Source organism: Centropristis striata, chromosome 10, assembly GCF_030273125.1.
Source record: "Centropristis striata isolate RG_2023a ecotype Rhode Island chromosome 10, C.striata_1.0, whole genome shotgun sequence".
NCBI classification, from domain to species: Eukaryota; Metazoa; Chordata; class Actinopteri; order Perciformes; family Serranidae; genus Centropristis; species Centropristis striata.
Window position 1 is genome coordinate 19,001,841 of NC_081526.1, and position 14,851 is coordinate 19,016,691.

General features: G+C 38.4%; 1 protein-coding gene across 2 annotated transcripts in view; it reads left to right on the top strand.

The window, feature by feature from the left end:
- The first annotated feature begins 3,347 nt into the window (after window positions 1-3,347).
- The window catches only part of LOC131979170 (radixin), a 49,544-nt gene continuing 38,040 nt past the window's right edge, over window positions 3,348-14,851 (top strand). The window contains exon 1 of one of the 2 annotated variants that reach the window (XM_059343095.1): window positions 3,348-3,363. The gene's annotated coding sequence lies outside the window, so the exon portion shown is untranslated. Of the gene's footprint in view, window positions 3,364-3,416; window positions 3,607-14,851 lie in introns of those variants that run through there. The other variant, XM_059343094.1, reaches the window with a different exon arrangement.

Below are 14,851 nucleotides of genomic sequence, written 5' to 3' on the forward strand. Positions count from 1 at the left end.
CAGCCCCACATGTCGGTTTCCATTGATGTAATCTTTAAGCAGAACCTACACTGAGCAGTCTCTCTCGTTAGTAACTACTAATGTCCTATATATTGAGGATTGTCCCAAATATTGTGTAAGCAAAATTAGAAATGGATAGGAGATCAGGAAGCACTTTATCATGTTTCTCCATTTAAAGGCTCCCATTGCTTTGAATGGGGTTTTCTTTACTGAAAAGACGCTTTATCACCTTTTCTCCATTGTAAGGACATCCTACAGGGAACTTTATCATCTTTACTTCATTTAAGGACAACCATTAATTTGTTGCGTCTCGTTCACTGAACAGGAAACCTTAAAGGCATCTTATCATGTTTTTGTCACTGGTAGTTGATCCTACAGGGTACTTGATCATGTTTTTTTCTCCATTAAAAAACACCCGAGTGGTCACTTTACCATGTTTCTCCATTAAAGAACATCTGAAAGGTCACTTTACCAAGTTTTCTCCATTTAAGAACACCCGAGAGGTCACTTAACCATGTTTTCTCTATTTAAGAACACCCGAGAGGTCACTTTACCAAGTTTTCTCCATTTAAGAACACCCGAGAGGTCACTTTACTATGTTTTCTCCTTTAAAGAACACATGAGAGGTCACTTTACCATGTTTTCTCTATTTAAGAACATATGAGAGGTCACTTTACCATGTTTCTCCATTAAAGAACACCTGAAAGGTCACTTTACCAAGTTTTCTCCATTTAAAGGCATATTATCATGTTTTTGTCACTGGAAGTTGATCTTACAGGCTACTTGATCATGTTTTTTCTCCATTAAAAAACACCTGAGAGGTCACTTTACCATGTTTCTCCATTAAAGAACAGCCAAGATGTCACTTTACCATGTTTTCTCCATTTTAGAACACCTGACAACCCCAATTGCTGTACTGTAATACTGTTTATGTTGGCACTGGTGTATTAAAGACAAATCCTTGTTAAAAGTTAGTAAAACAATCAAAGCAATAATAGAATACTTCATGTATGTAGGGAAAAGGTTAACTGCTCATAGATAGTTATTAAATATTAAATTCTGGCTCCAACACAACATCATTCAGGCTCTAATTGAGTGTGCACGGCAGATTACAGATCACTGACAGTGGTGTCCTGCTCTGTTTTTCTCATTATGACTTCAGCTGCATGCCAGTGACTCACAGCTCAGAGATGACACATCTCTCCTCCTCACAACCACATGGGCTCTTTTTCACAACACAGCTTTTTTTCTAAAGCTTCATTTACAGGCGCTGATGAATGGAGCTTTTTCAAGAGATGGGCAGAGCAGTTTGGGTTATATGTTGTTTACTGAAAATTATTTTATTACGACAGTAAAACATAATGAAAATTGTGGTTCCTAACCAAATAATGATACTCAAAATAACGGTTATAAAAATGAAGACATAAAAGTCACTACTGCTGAATGTAGCCTGTGTGTTTACACCATTCTCTATGAAACAAAGAGTTCCTTGGTTGTTTGAATATCAGTAAGAGTTTCCTTTAAAATATTTTATGTTTGAGGAGTACGTGGAAGAGTCACATTGACATTATCATAGACACCAATAAATTTGGTTAATAAGTGCTGATTTAAGCCAATAGTCACACTTGACGTACTGCTACAGTGCCATCCAAGGCTAAAAAATGTCTGAACACTAACAGAATCTTTATGGTTCTTTGAGGTTATTTACAGTTGTGGAATGTAACTGAGTACATATATTCAAGTGCTGTATTTCCATGTAATATAACTTTATACTTATCCACTTCATTTATAGTTTAGTTTCAGGTCAAGAAATAAAATGAAATACTGCATATGTGATCAATTTAAAACACATTTGTTTTATGAATTAAACCACATAACAGTATTAAGTACTCAAAATTAGCCCTACCTTGAGAAACAGTAAAATGTTGCTTACATAAATGTAATAATAATACAATAATATATTTGGACTATATAAAACAATCTGAGTGGGTCCAGTCTGCATAATGCGTACTTTTGATACTTTAAGTTAATTTTGATGCTGATACTTTTGAACTCAGTAAGGTTGTGAATGCAGGACTTTTACTTGTAATGGAGTAATTCTACAGTGTGATATTAGTACTTAAGTAAGGGCCTGAATAATTCACCACTGGTTATTTATTTTTACAGCCATATTTTGGGCATTTGGGGGCTTTTCAATCGGTTTCGTCTGGATGCTCTTATACTGAATATTTTTTTTATTTCTTTTTTTATTTGGTTGTGCGACTAATCAGACTAATTAATGCAATTTCCGTGCAGGCAGAGATTATCCATGAAGATGGGAAGTAAACCTGGAGGTTGGCAGGAGTTCATGCCAGTCATTCTTATCCTGTACACCCCTACTTCCCAGCAACATGAGGTATAATTAATTATTTCTTATCTTGCATACATTACTACAGGGATAGATGTTCAATTGGTCAACTATTCCATTGTAAAAAAAACCCACTTTATTTGTAACTACAAAGTGGAGGGGGAAAAATCCATGTTGAATTACACTAGGGATCAAAAGTTTGGGGTCACCCAGAAAATGTCTGCGTTGTTTTCCATGAAAACAAACTGTTTTATTCATGATATGAGTTACAAAATGAATCGAAAATATAGTGAAGACATTGACGAGGGAAGAAATATTCATTTTAACCTGTCCAAGTCTCCTACTTTACCTCTAGATACTCAACTAGACTAAGGAAGGATCATTTTATTGCTTCTCAAATCAGCACAGAACAGTTTCAGCTGTGCTAACATAATGCTCAAGTGTTTAATGATCAATCAGCCTTTCAACACTATAAACGTGGATTAACACAATGTGCCACTGGAACAGTGGAGTGATGGTTGCTGACAATATATAATAGATATTTCATAAGAAAATCAGGTGTTTCCAGCTTCAATAGTCATTTACCACATTAATAATGTCCACACTGTATGTATGTTAATTTAATTTAATTTTTTTTAAAGTGTTTTTCTTCCAAAACTAAGACATTTCTAAGTGACCCCAAACTTTTGAGTGGTAGTATTGTGTAAATACCTGTTTAAACTGGGCACTTTTACGGTACATTATACACTTAATGCTGTTATCTGTCATCTGTATAAACCCTTTACTGACACAGGCTGTAAATAGTAGGCCTAAGTTTAGTATTAGCTGTTAACCATCAGAAATAAAGTGTGACCTAACATATTAACCAGAAGCACCCCTGCGGTATAACCTTCTCCTTTTGTGGGTGTGATAAAGTTTGGGGACCCCACAGCAGGCTACTCTGCAGAGTTTCAGTCACGGGGGTGAGGAAAGGGAGGGAGGGGGTGAATCTGCAGGACTCGGCTCACCACGCCTCGGTACGGTAAGTTCGTCAGCCATATTGACAGTCTGTAGGCTACCTCTTCTCGCTCCGGTCGTGGGTGCCTGTGGCGGAGGAGTCTCCACTGTAACACTGTCGGTGCGCACCGTGTCCGGTAAACAGCGCAGAGGGACGGGAAGGTGAAACGCGCTATTTTTACCCGCGGTGGATATATAAAGTAGAGCTGCCAGCTGGAGGGGGTTACAGTTGGACACATCCTCAGCGCAGCCAGGCGTTAGAGGTGAGTTTGATCGCCTTCATCTCTGCCTTTAAGCCGTTCAAACGCGGGGGGATTTATCTTCTTCGGGCTGGAGAGCGAGGAGAGGGGTTATTACGCAGCTTTAGCGCTTATTATTACTTATTTCACAGCATATCTGACTGATAACCAGGTTAAAGGTGGCGTGTGGCTTCTTTTTTGGGAGGGTTGGTGCTTCACCTTCATTTCTAACCGGCTTCTTGCACGTTTTGTAGGACGGGAGGAGGGGTAAGTGGAGCGGTGTCACTTTGCGCTGAGGTGCTGTGTGTCAGTTAAATGTTATGCAACAGAACAGAGCGCTTACATTAGCAGTCAAGGTAATTAGATGCTGTCCTGTTTTTTTCTAGAATGACCACTGCTCTTATTAGGTATCTGCATTCAGATTCAAATTATTTCTACAGCCATTTTGGTGTTCAGCAGTCTCTCATTTCATTGACATCTAGTCGAGCATGCTGGTGTCCAACTCTGGTGTTGAAATTCAGCTGGTTTAGTGTTGGTGTGTCTTTTGTAAAAAGCTCGCAACGGAAACAATGTTTCTTGCGCCGTTTGCAACTTTTGCAGCGGGTCCTGCTGCTGCTGACGACGCGCCTTTTCTCTCTGCAACAATGTCGCAAATAGCAGCTGCTAAAAACACCATTAGCATGTTGTCACAGTGAAGCTGTTGTGTCCTTTTTGCTGTAAATATTCATGGACTAGCTTCTCGTGGTCTAAAAATACTTGTGGTCGATTCAAATCCCGCTATTTCTGCAAACCAGTTACTGAAACTCTGAGCCAAAAAATTGGTGTGAAAGACTTGTCCGACACTTGTTAGTCTTAAAATCACATTTGCACGAGAGAGACTGATGTTTGCTCGTTAATGACACAGAAGCTTCTGTTCCCATCGTATCTAACTTAGTCTGAGTTCAAGTGAGTTTACCCTCCGCCCTGGAAACCACGCCGAATAACACAATGTGTAACACGGACTAGTTTAGCTTTTGCACGTAAACAGCGGTCCTGAATACAGACACATTAACGCGCCCACACATGATGCTATAGCGGTCCATCTGGCACAAACAGATGCTCCGTCGGCGTCAGGGAGAGTTAGGAGCCTCTGATTGGCCTCATTAGAGCCGGAGGACGTAAGTTTATTGGCTATTACCCCTGTCGCTCAAATCCTCCTGTTGCTCCCTGGCCCCGCCTCCTCTGGGGACCAAATTACAGCTCATTTGAGAGAGAGGCTCCCAGCATCATGACATGAGATACCTTTGACGGCTGGTTTTAGATTTCTCTCTGCAACACATTTATTTTGTAACCTGTTGAATCAACTCATGGCTCCAGATCAGAGCTGGGGGAATATTGTGGTCTTCTGCTCAGACGTGCATGTGAACTCCTGAATGATACTGGTTGTTTATGCTGCCTTTGTGCAACTTTATCTCTTACCTGAAATTTTATTTTTCTATCTAGATGGTTTTGGGTTGAGTTGATGAGTGTCAGAGTTCTCTCAGATATAATGCTGTAAATATAGGCCTATAATTAAATGACACCATTCAATATAATTAAAATACCTTGTTTTGGGCAGTTTTTTGTAGGAACTATGCTAGAAAAAAAATAATGAAACTGCTTAAAAAGGTATGTGGATTATCTAAAGCAACCAGGCCATGGTTTCTGGAAAGAGACATTGCTGTTGGGTTTTTGAAATAGATATTTTTGGCACTTTGAGCGTCACAAGCTGAATGCCATCTATTTCAAATTGCGTATATATGAAAGGTAGACATCTCTGCAGCTGAACACTCTGCAACTCACACCAAAACAATCTAGATTGATAAATAAGGTAAGTGGAAAAATATGTATTTTTTGCTTTTGGGGTGAATTTTCCCTTTAAAATTCCACCTTTTGAGAGCACAGAGTAAAATTTAATTAAAATAGGGATGAATGGTGTATTTATAATGTCAGAAATGTGTTCAGTTACATTTAGAAAACTTAGAAAAGTTTCAAGTCTTGTGGTGTCACAGTACATGAACAATTTCATGTTTGTGCTGCTCATCCCTAAAAACTTTATATTTTAGTGTAGGGCTGGGCAATAATTCAATACAATAATTTATCGTCTTTCATTCGCATTATATTGTGATAGAAAACAAATATTGAGATTTCGTGATACAAAATGACATTGGCTAATATGATAATAACAAGCACTACGGCTGGGCAATACAACAATATATATCACTGAAACAATTCATTTTTCAACCATGTTTGCGGACAAATCACGTCTAGCAAAATTACGTCATTTAGATTATGCTTTACGTTCTGATCATTGCAGGTGGCAAAGGGAACCATAGAGGTGCTGTTTCGCTAAAACGGAGTATCGAGCATACAAAAATAGGCTTTACCATGTTGTTATTTCATATAGATAATTTATTAACTGAATAAACAGAAAACACGCTGTATTGTGATAATATCATAAATTACTTATGAAATTACCAATATCGGGATAGTAGATTTTGTCGATATTGCCCAGCCCTATTTTAGCATAGAGTTAGAAGATTCATGGGAAACATAAACACTTTCCTCAAGAAGAAGACCCTCAACATTGCAACATTTACATCAGTGTGGGTATTCTAGAAAGAAATGGTCATGGTTTACTTTGTGCAAAATGGTCTAAATTTGTTTCCGCCCAGACAAACGAACACATAACTCTAGAAACAAATTGGACTCAGATTCAGCGTGTGAAGCTGGTGTGTGTGTTTCTTCACACACCAGCTGCTGCGAGACTGTCTCAAACTGGTCTACAGTATCCTTTTTATTTGTGATATTGAATGGTTGAAGAGTTGGCTAATAGAGCTTGTTGGAAGTACTTTGCATCTGCGAGTGTTCATTTGTTATTTCCAGTTTCCCTTGTTTACATTTCCACATTTAATGTAAAGCGGAAACTTTTGCAGCTGGTTCTGTTTGTGCTTTTTATCAACTCTTTCTACATGTCCAGTCCAGTTAAAGCCATAATCAAAGAATGGATGAAACAAAAGTAAATGCACCAGAAACATCCGTTTTGATAATTTGCTGTGTTGTTGAAGTGCATGCATGCATTAGTAATAAGTACAGTAGGTCAAAGTTGAACCAGGATGTTGGTCTGCACTGCAGAGGACATTAAATGTTCAGTTTAATCATTTGAACACTCAATTTAGTTTCATTTCCAAATCAGTGGATTAATGTGGTGTTTTAATCCTGATGCCTCATGCACTTTTGTTTGAGGAAACTTTATTATAACCAGTAAAATGATCTTTGAATATACAAGCCAGACTGGACAAAAATAAGAAAATTACTTTTAAATTTGATAAAAGTACAAAGCACAAGTGAAATAACTATTTTTGCTAAAATCTCTTTCATGGATCTGGCCAGCCCTTAAAAGCAGAAATGCCAAATATTCCTCACTCGTTCCAGCTTCTCAGATATAAGGATTTCTGCCTCAATTAATTGAGAAAATAATCAATAATAAAAATAATGGCTAGTTGCAGCTTTTTTTAAGATTTAATGCAGATGTTTTACTCACATCACAGCTCGGTTTTATGACAGACGCTCTCTAGTTTCCCTTTCTGTTCCTCACTTTTAGAATTTCACCCTTACGTCCTCTCCTGTTTGATTTCTTTCTCCTTTCATGGCTCTGTCATTCCTGAGCTGTTTCTGTGAAACATGACATTGTACCTCATGTTAAGTCACATAAGATATGGATAACAAAGGAAAGAAGATGTTCAATCTTTTGAAGGCTTGGGATTTGATTGAACATGTTCCACCATCCATTTTTACCTTTCAGAATAAAAGCTTGAGAAATAAACTGTGTAACTGTTTACAGAAAATGCATTTCACTAAAAGGAAACTCAGTAGTTTATATATTTGCAGGTTAGTGTTTAGCATTTTCGATTTATTAATTCGTCACACTCCCGATGTGAAGACCTTCAGATGGTTGAAAAATACTGATAAAGATGAACAACTCTCTAACAACTAGAGGGGTAAAACTCTAAGCTGACGTAATCAAGTAATAAAGCCTGGAGCTGCTCCATAGATAATGAAGTGAGACAGGTGTTAGAGATGACACTGAGGGCACTCAAGTGAAAGTATATGGGTTAATTTTCTGTTTCACAACTAATAAAACATTAGATGTTAGCTTATTTGGGTTTAGCACAAATTCTGTGGGTCCACAAAATTAGTCCCTTATTCATTGTCTATGGAGCAGCTCCAGACTTTATTCTTAAATTGGCATCCCAAGTTTGAGACTGCCTTCTGACTTTGAAAGAGAGTAGCTCATCTTCATAAATTTTGATTGAACTGTCCTTGGCCAGGGAAACCTAACATATTGTAATTTTTAACTTAGCAGGTGTTCCCCTTTAAGTCACCCTTAAGTGTCACCTTGGTGCAGGACCAGACAGCAGTGATGATGCCATCCATCTCAGATTTTCTTTTCTCACTACCAAGTGAATATTTATTGCAGTAAATGTTGATTAAATGAACATAAATGAATGCCAAAAAACTGTTCTGTTTGTTGTTGGACTCATCAAAAGATAAGTGAACTGAGATGGAATGACAGGAAATGGTTATATTTGAGGTTTATACTTTAGATCCACTCTGGAGTGAGACATGAGCTTGAAAGCTTCTGCTTGAGGAACCACACTTTTGTTTCAGGCTGAATAACTTTAAAGCAGAACATAAAGATCCAGACAGGTGCTTTTTATGTTCCTTCATCCTTCTTGTTCCTCTTGTTGTCTTATAACTATTCCAGTCTGCATTTTTAACCGAATACTAAGAAATGGATCATTACCTGCTCAATTGGCATTTATCAACGTTTAGTTTAAAGTGGTGGCATTTGTAGTGTTTTCATGTTTGTGGGTTCACAGTTGAAACCCTGGATGAGCCATTTGTGTAGTTTGACAAACACTGTGCTTCTAACACTCAGTGAGGAATCAGTTGGCTCTTTGGTTGTACAAGTAAAGCCTTGTTGTCAAGAGAAGCAGTTGGTAGAGTTTCCTGCTGTTATAACAGCTGTTGTGTGTGTGTGTGTGTGTGTGTGTGTGTGTGTGTGTGTGTGTGTGTGTGTGTGTGTGTGTGTGTGTGTGTGTGTATGTGTGTGTGTGTGTGTGTTTGTTTGTGTCATCTCCGGCACCTTGAGCAGGACAGTTTGTAGCCTCTGCAAACACACACGTGATGATAATAGTGACAGATTTCTCCATTCAGCTTTAACGTGTATAGCTTCATTGTTTTATGTCCGTGTCTTTAGAATATCATTGTGCAGATATTTGGAACAAACCCCCAAGAACACGCACACACACACAAAGACACACACACACACACACACCACACACACACACACACACACACACACATCAGCAGGAGCTGTAAACTTCAAGCCGTCAACCAAAACAGTAGTTAAACAGCCACAAAGCTTTCACTCTCTCAGAGAAGTCATTTAAGTTAGGCAGCTGTGAAATCAGACAGACAATCAAATCAAGAGGCAAATTATTTACTATATACTTAAGCATGTAAAGCAAAATAACGAAATGACAAGCAGAGAAAGAAGGTAAACTTTTGTTAAGATTTGTTAAGACATACATTTTGATTTTGCAAATCTCCTCAGGAACTTTTCCTCTTTCCTGAATTCGAAGTTGTTCTTTCAAACTTGACTGTGTTCATGAGTTTTGAGTTGTAATGGAATGAAATGGAAACAACATGAATCCTACAAAGAAGATGTGTTGTATTTTATTTTACAGGCTGTTTAAAGAACACATCAATTGCTGAGTTATTATCAGGTTTAATGCTGACCTGTTTAATTGATCTACTGTAGGTCACTTTAAGATGCAGCAACAGTTATAACCTAAAACCATATCACAAATTATGTGAGAAGAATACATCTTAAATTATTTTAATAAAACGTTAATGTTACAACCCAGTTTGAGTCTAGGGAAAAGGGAATGTAACACGACGCCGGTGTACTCAGGCAAATAAAGATATTTATTGGTTAACAGCAAAAATGAACGAGAAGATACAAAAGTAGAACCTTCTTCAGGCTAATAAATTTATACAAAGTGAGGCAATGAACATAGGGCTGCGGGTGGCGCCAACTAAAACAAACAAACTAAAACACAGTCACACAATAAACAAAATAACTCTGGCTGACTGCGGTAATTTTAACCTACACAAACAAAAATACATAAGTGCAACCACCCATAACGTATTGAATCTAACAAATGGAATAATCTAAGTGTGGTGCGAAGGAATGTGAAAAAGAAAAACTAAACCTAATGCCCAATAAACAAACAATCACAATTCGAGTGCCTCAATTTCTAATATACACACAGGGTTCTCAAATACCTTCAACAACGAGAGACACTTAACACAAGGCCATACAAAGACAAAGAAGGCTTCCACAGCTGTGCGAAGCTGCTCTTAAGGCTGAGCTGGAGGCAGGTGCGGCAGGTGATTGGACGCCAGACCAATAGAGCAGAAGAGGGCGGAGCCAGGGGAACACTGCGGCCTGCTACCGGCGTTACCCAGCGGGGATTCCCTCTGACGAGCCAGTCCTGAGGAACAAACACAAAACACATATACCGTACCCCAAGGACATAACAGTTAAACTTTAACCCGAGATTCCACCATGTTTCTGCATAAAATTATGGCAGCTCAACAAGTCATGAACCAAAATTTCCAACAAATGACCGAGTTGTTCTGCATTATAGTGGAATTTTATTCCAATTTTCCCAGTCTAGAACTATTTATTTCGATTATCTTGACACCACATATATGCAGGGTCAATACACAGGAATCAGCTGACGGTGATTACATCTTCCTTCAGTCACCACATACCTTTCGTGTTGACAAATGCTTCTTAATATAAGTTTTTTTTAATATAGTTTTGTTGATTTTCGTGCTCAAACAGCACACCATGAATCCCAAGTAGAGTTAGAATTGATGCAGAGAATCATCCACTAAACCCAAACCCACTTGCAGTCTGTTAAAGGGGAGAGGAATGCAGAGAAGGAGGAGCAGGAATCTGAAAAGCAGGCATACAGGTCACCCTATAAAAGTGTGTGTAAAATGCAACAGTGTGCTGAGATTGACTTGGACAAAATAAAAAAGAGAGATGAAAGAGCGGAGTTTCTTTCTGCATGAATGGTGACCTGGAAGCTGGATCCGCTTGAGAGTGACCCTCTGGTTTCACTGACTGAAGGGACACACACACACACACACACACAGCCTGCAGGCTCATAGATCCAGGTTTACGAGGTAGTGGGCTGCTAAACAGAGCAGACTTGTGTTCTTTTGGAAAGCTCCGGATGCATTCAGCTACAGCACACACACACACACTAAAGGTCACCCTTAGGTTTGTGTGTGTGTGTGTGTGTGTGTGTGTGTCTGTGTGTGTGTGTAAGCAGGCCAAGGGGGTCGTGTGTTTCCATAAAGCCCGGAGCACTTAAATCTATAATATTCTGCAGATGGTAATCACTTTCACCTTGCCGAATGGAAACCGAAGCTGCTGTCATCACTCTGGTGGCTGTTAGACCTGTAGAATGAAAGACTGAAAATTAAATTTGGAAGAGGTCTTTTGTCAAGAATTATTATCTTACTCCTAAAATTAATACAACTTTCAGCATGGTTTATTAAATCCTTGCATACTCTAGACAAAGAGCCATCATCTTAAACTTTCCACATTCAGCAAGGCAGCTTTGTTAGTTATTTTAGTATTCAGTGTCTTTACCTATCTCCTGGCTGCAGGTATATGGGTCAAGGCAAGCTTTGAATTCTTATGTGTCTCTCCCCTTGATGATTTTCTCTCCTATTTCTCCCATCAATGCACTTTTCTAGTCCTCACTCTCCTGCTGTTGATAAGGTGTTATATAAGACGTAACACAAGAAAAAGAAGATACCGAGGTGGAGAGAAATTGCACAGGGAGACCCAGCTGATAAACTCACCACATGCTGCATATTGTGCTGTTTTATTAATTCTACCAGCTTTACAGTTTTGACTTACAGTCAAGGGACTTAACAGATAAAAGTTCAATGTCTTGACTTATATTTGGGGCTGATATTAAATTACCAACAAGACATTTAGGAAGCGTGTGGTCGATTCATCTTTCCGTGCTACACCCAAACTTCTGTAGGGAGCCATTGGAAATAGTTGCTGATTTAATGTATTAGCCCACCAAACAAACCTCATATAAGTGTTCTGGCTTAACCATTAATAAGTGTGTCAAAGTTTGAATCATAATAATCAGTTCTGAACATTCTGTCACTTTGACAGGGTTGTTTTGTTGCATTAACTTCAGGCTTGAGGCAGGTTTGAGTATTTGAAAAGACATAAAATTATGAAAAAATCGTGTTGTGTTGCCTGGGAAAGAGAATTTCTTGCATACTAAATGTGTGTGTATACATCAAGAATATAGTCAATTTCAAGCTAAAATTGAGTAAAAATACATGGCAGTCTGGTACAGCAGGGTCTAATCTTTACGACACAGGTGGAGGTGAGATTTGAGTCTGTCTCAGCATTAAACATTTAGGAAATGTAGAAAAGAAGTTACCTCTGCCAGGGAGGTTTGTTTTCAGTTTGATTTGTCTATTCGTCAGCCAGATTATGGAAAAACTACTGGCCTGATTTTCATAAAAATTGTTAGAAATTGTGGAGCAGTTATAAATCAGAGAGCAGAAACACAAATTACTTTTCACATTTGTTAACATATTCGTGCTTCATTTATTGTGTCGAAATAATCCGTAAAATACGAGAAAATAACAATGAGAGGAGGAATTGTTTTTTCATAATCAAGAATAAAGTTGAAATACGATTTTGAGGAAAAAAAAGTCAAAAGATAGGAACATTGTTTTCTATCTGAACAGTAAGGTAGACTGCAAGCTACACCCTGATTTTCATCAATGTCATAAAATGAGCTATTCTTGGTAGTAGCTGCTCCAACAATTGTTTTGGGAAATCTGCTTTTTTGTAATTTATGTGAATTGCTTAGACATATGTTAGATGTGTTGAGGAAAATCAGGTTGTAGCTTGCAGTCTACTTAATCAACCTCAAAAAGTTGACTTTATTCTTAACTTTTAAACTTTTTTCTTGACATTTTGACTTTTTTCTCGAACTGCACAATTCATATTTTAACCTCTTCTCGTTATTTTTTTCTCCTACCTAGGCCTAATCCTCTTCCATAGTAAAAATTAGGGATGCAACGGTACATGGTAAAATACCATACCGTTCGTTCCGCTCTCCATGGGACTATACGCCCTCATGGACTGCGTTTTTTCGGTCCAGCAATTCATTTTTTACTGATGCTTCACAGGCCACTGTGTGTGTGTGTGTGTGTGTGTGTGTGTGTGTGTGTGTGTGTGTGTGTGTGTGTGTGCGTGCGGGCGTGTGTGTGTGTGTGTGTGTGTGCGTGTGTGTGTGTGCAAATGCCTGTCCAGGCAGGTGAAGCCCTCTTCGCGAGGTAATGTCCAATCACTGTTGTGCCTCCACTTACGCTGTAACACTGTTGTAACTGAAGCCGGGGTCAAAGTGCAGCCATAGTTGACAGGTCCGCTTATTATAAGCTGCTTTGGGCTTCTTAATTTGAAAAGTCGCTTGTAAATATTGGCAGTCGCTGTTTTGGGCTTGTTCTGCTCTCAAACCCAGGAGAGACCCAAAGCTAGACCCAAAGTCGGAAAGACCAACTCAGTGCCATTAAGAGAGACGCACTAAAACACGTATCATTCATTCATTTGATTTATTTAACTGCAATGTGATTGATACGGGTTAGAGGCAGTTTTCGCTGACAAGCAAAATAAAGGAAAAGGAAAAAAAAAACATTTACCAAAACTGTACCGAAAACCGTGGCCCATAAACCGAGGTATGAACCGCACTGTGGATTACCTGTACCATTGCACCCCTAGTAAAAATTATTCCAGATCTTATTTTATTTCTCACCTGATTGATTTCCTTTGCTAAATAAAGGAAAGAGTTCTGAGCAAAATAATACAACACCTCTTTTTTGTAGCTTCCATATTTTTTCCTCTTTATGACATTTAAAGCACATGAACACACCTTTCTCGAGAAATGGGACCATCCAAAGAGCATGTGAATGCACCATGGCATTGGTGGAGGTCTGCAGTCTTCTAGTGTCATTGTAGTCAAATAAACTTGGTATTAACCTCATACATTGTTTAGTATAACTCTGCAGTCTTTCACCTACTGTTGTAGTGTAATTGGTGTAGAGGACAGTTGAACACAGTACTGTGTTGGTTCAGATGCTTTGTGTCATGAGAATGAGGTCGGTCTGATTGCCAGGGCTCACTTTGAACTGAAATATATCCCAGGCCTCGTTTACCTTCAGGATTTGGCCCCAAAAGGACAGTGCTAGTGTGATGGAAGGTCTGACGGAGCCGAGCATTGATTTGCAGGACATGCCCCGCAGCTATGTGGCACATCAAAGTGAATTCTCTGAACACTAATGCGAAAGAGAGAATAAGAGCTGAATTAGGGCACTTTTTTCAAAGTATATACATAATGCTCTCTGATGTGAATATGAAAAGTTGCTGAAGAATATTCAATGCATTTCAAATAAGAAGAAATCCATTTTTTCAGCTAGGAATAGGATTTTAATGGAATTGGAAACATTTAGGACATTTTCCAGGGCATTAAAAAGTCTGTGACCTACATCGACTTGTATGAGCGTCACCACTCTGACAAACTTTAAAATTCATGTCACAGTTTTACAATAGATACAACTTCATAAACACTTGAACAGAGGTTTAGTGTACGCATATCATTATAATATTCATAGTTCAAGTCACTTTTTTAGTCCTTTAAAGCATAAATGTCTGTAGCACTGTCCTTTCAGTGTGCTTATACGTTTTTGAAATCCAGATATGTGCTTCTTTGTTTTGGTGGCAAAAACGAATTCAAATGTCATTTTTTCACGACCTAGAACTCACCACAATCCCTTCACCCTTCTTCATATCTCTGTGTGCCCTCCACAAATCAACTTAACCAAACCATGTACAGTTTGCTTATACTTTGGAAGTAAAAACCTATTTGAGAAAGACTTTGAGTTAGGCCCACTGACCAAAAAACATGACTAATGGTATTATTGTGCATGGGGTGGGGAAAAAATCAATACCTCATATATTATTGCAATATTTTCTGTGGCAATTTTGTATCAATACAAGGACACCAAGTATAGATACTTTATTATATACATTATTACTGCAAAACAACTTACATCAATTACCTTTTAA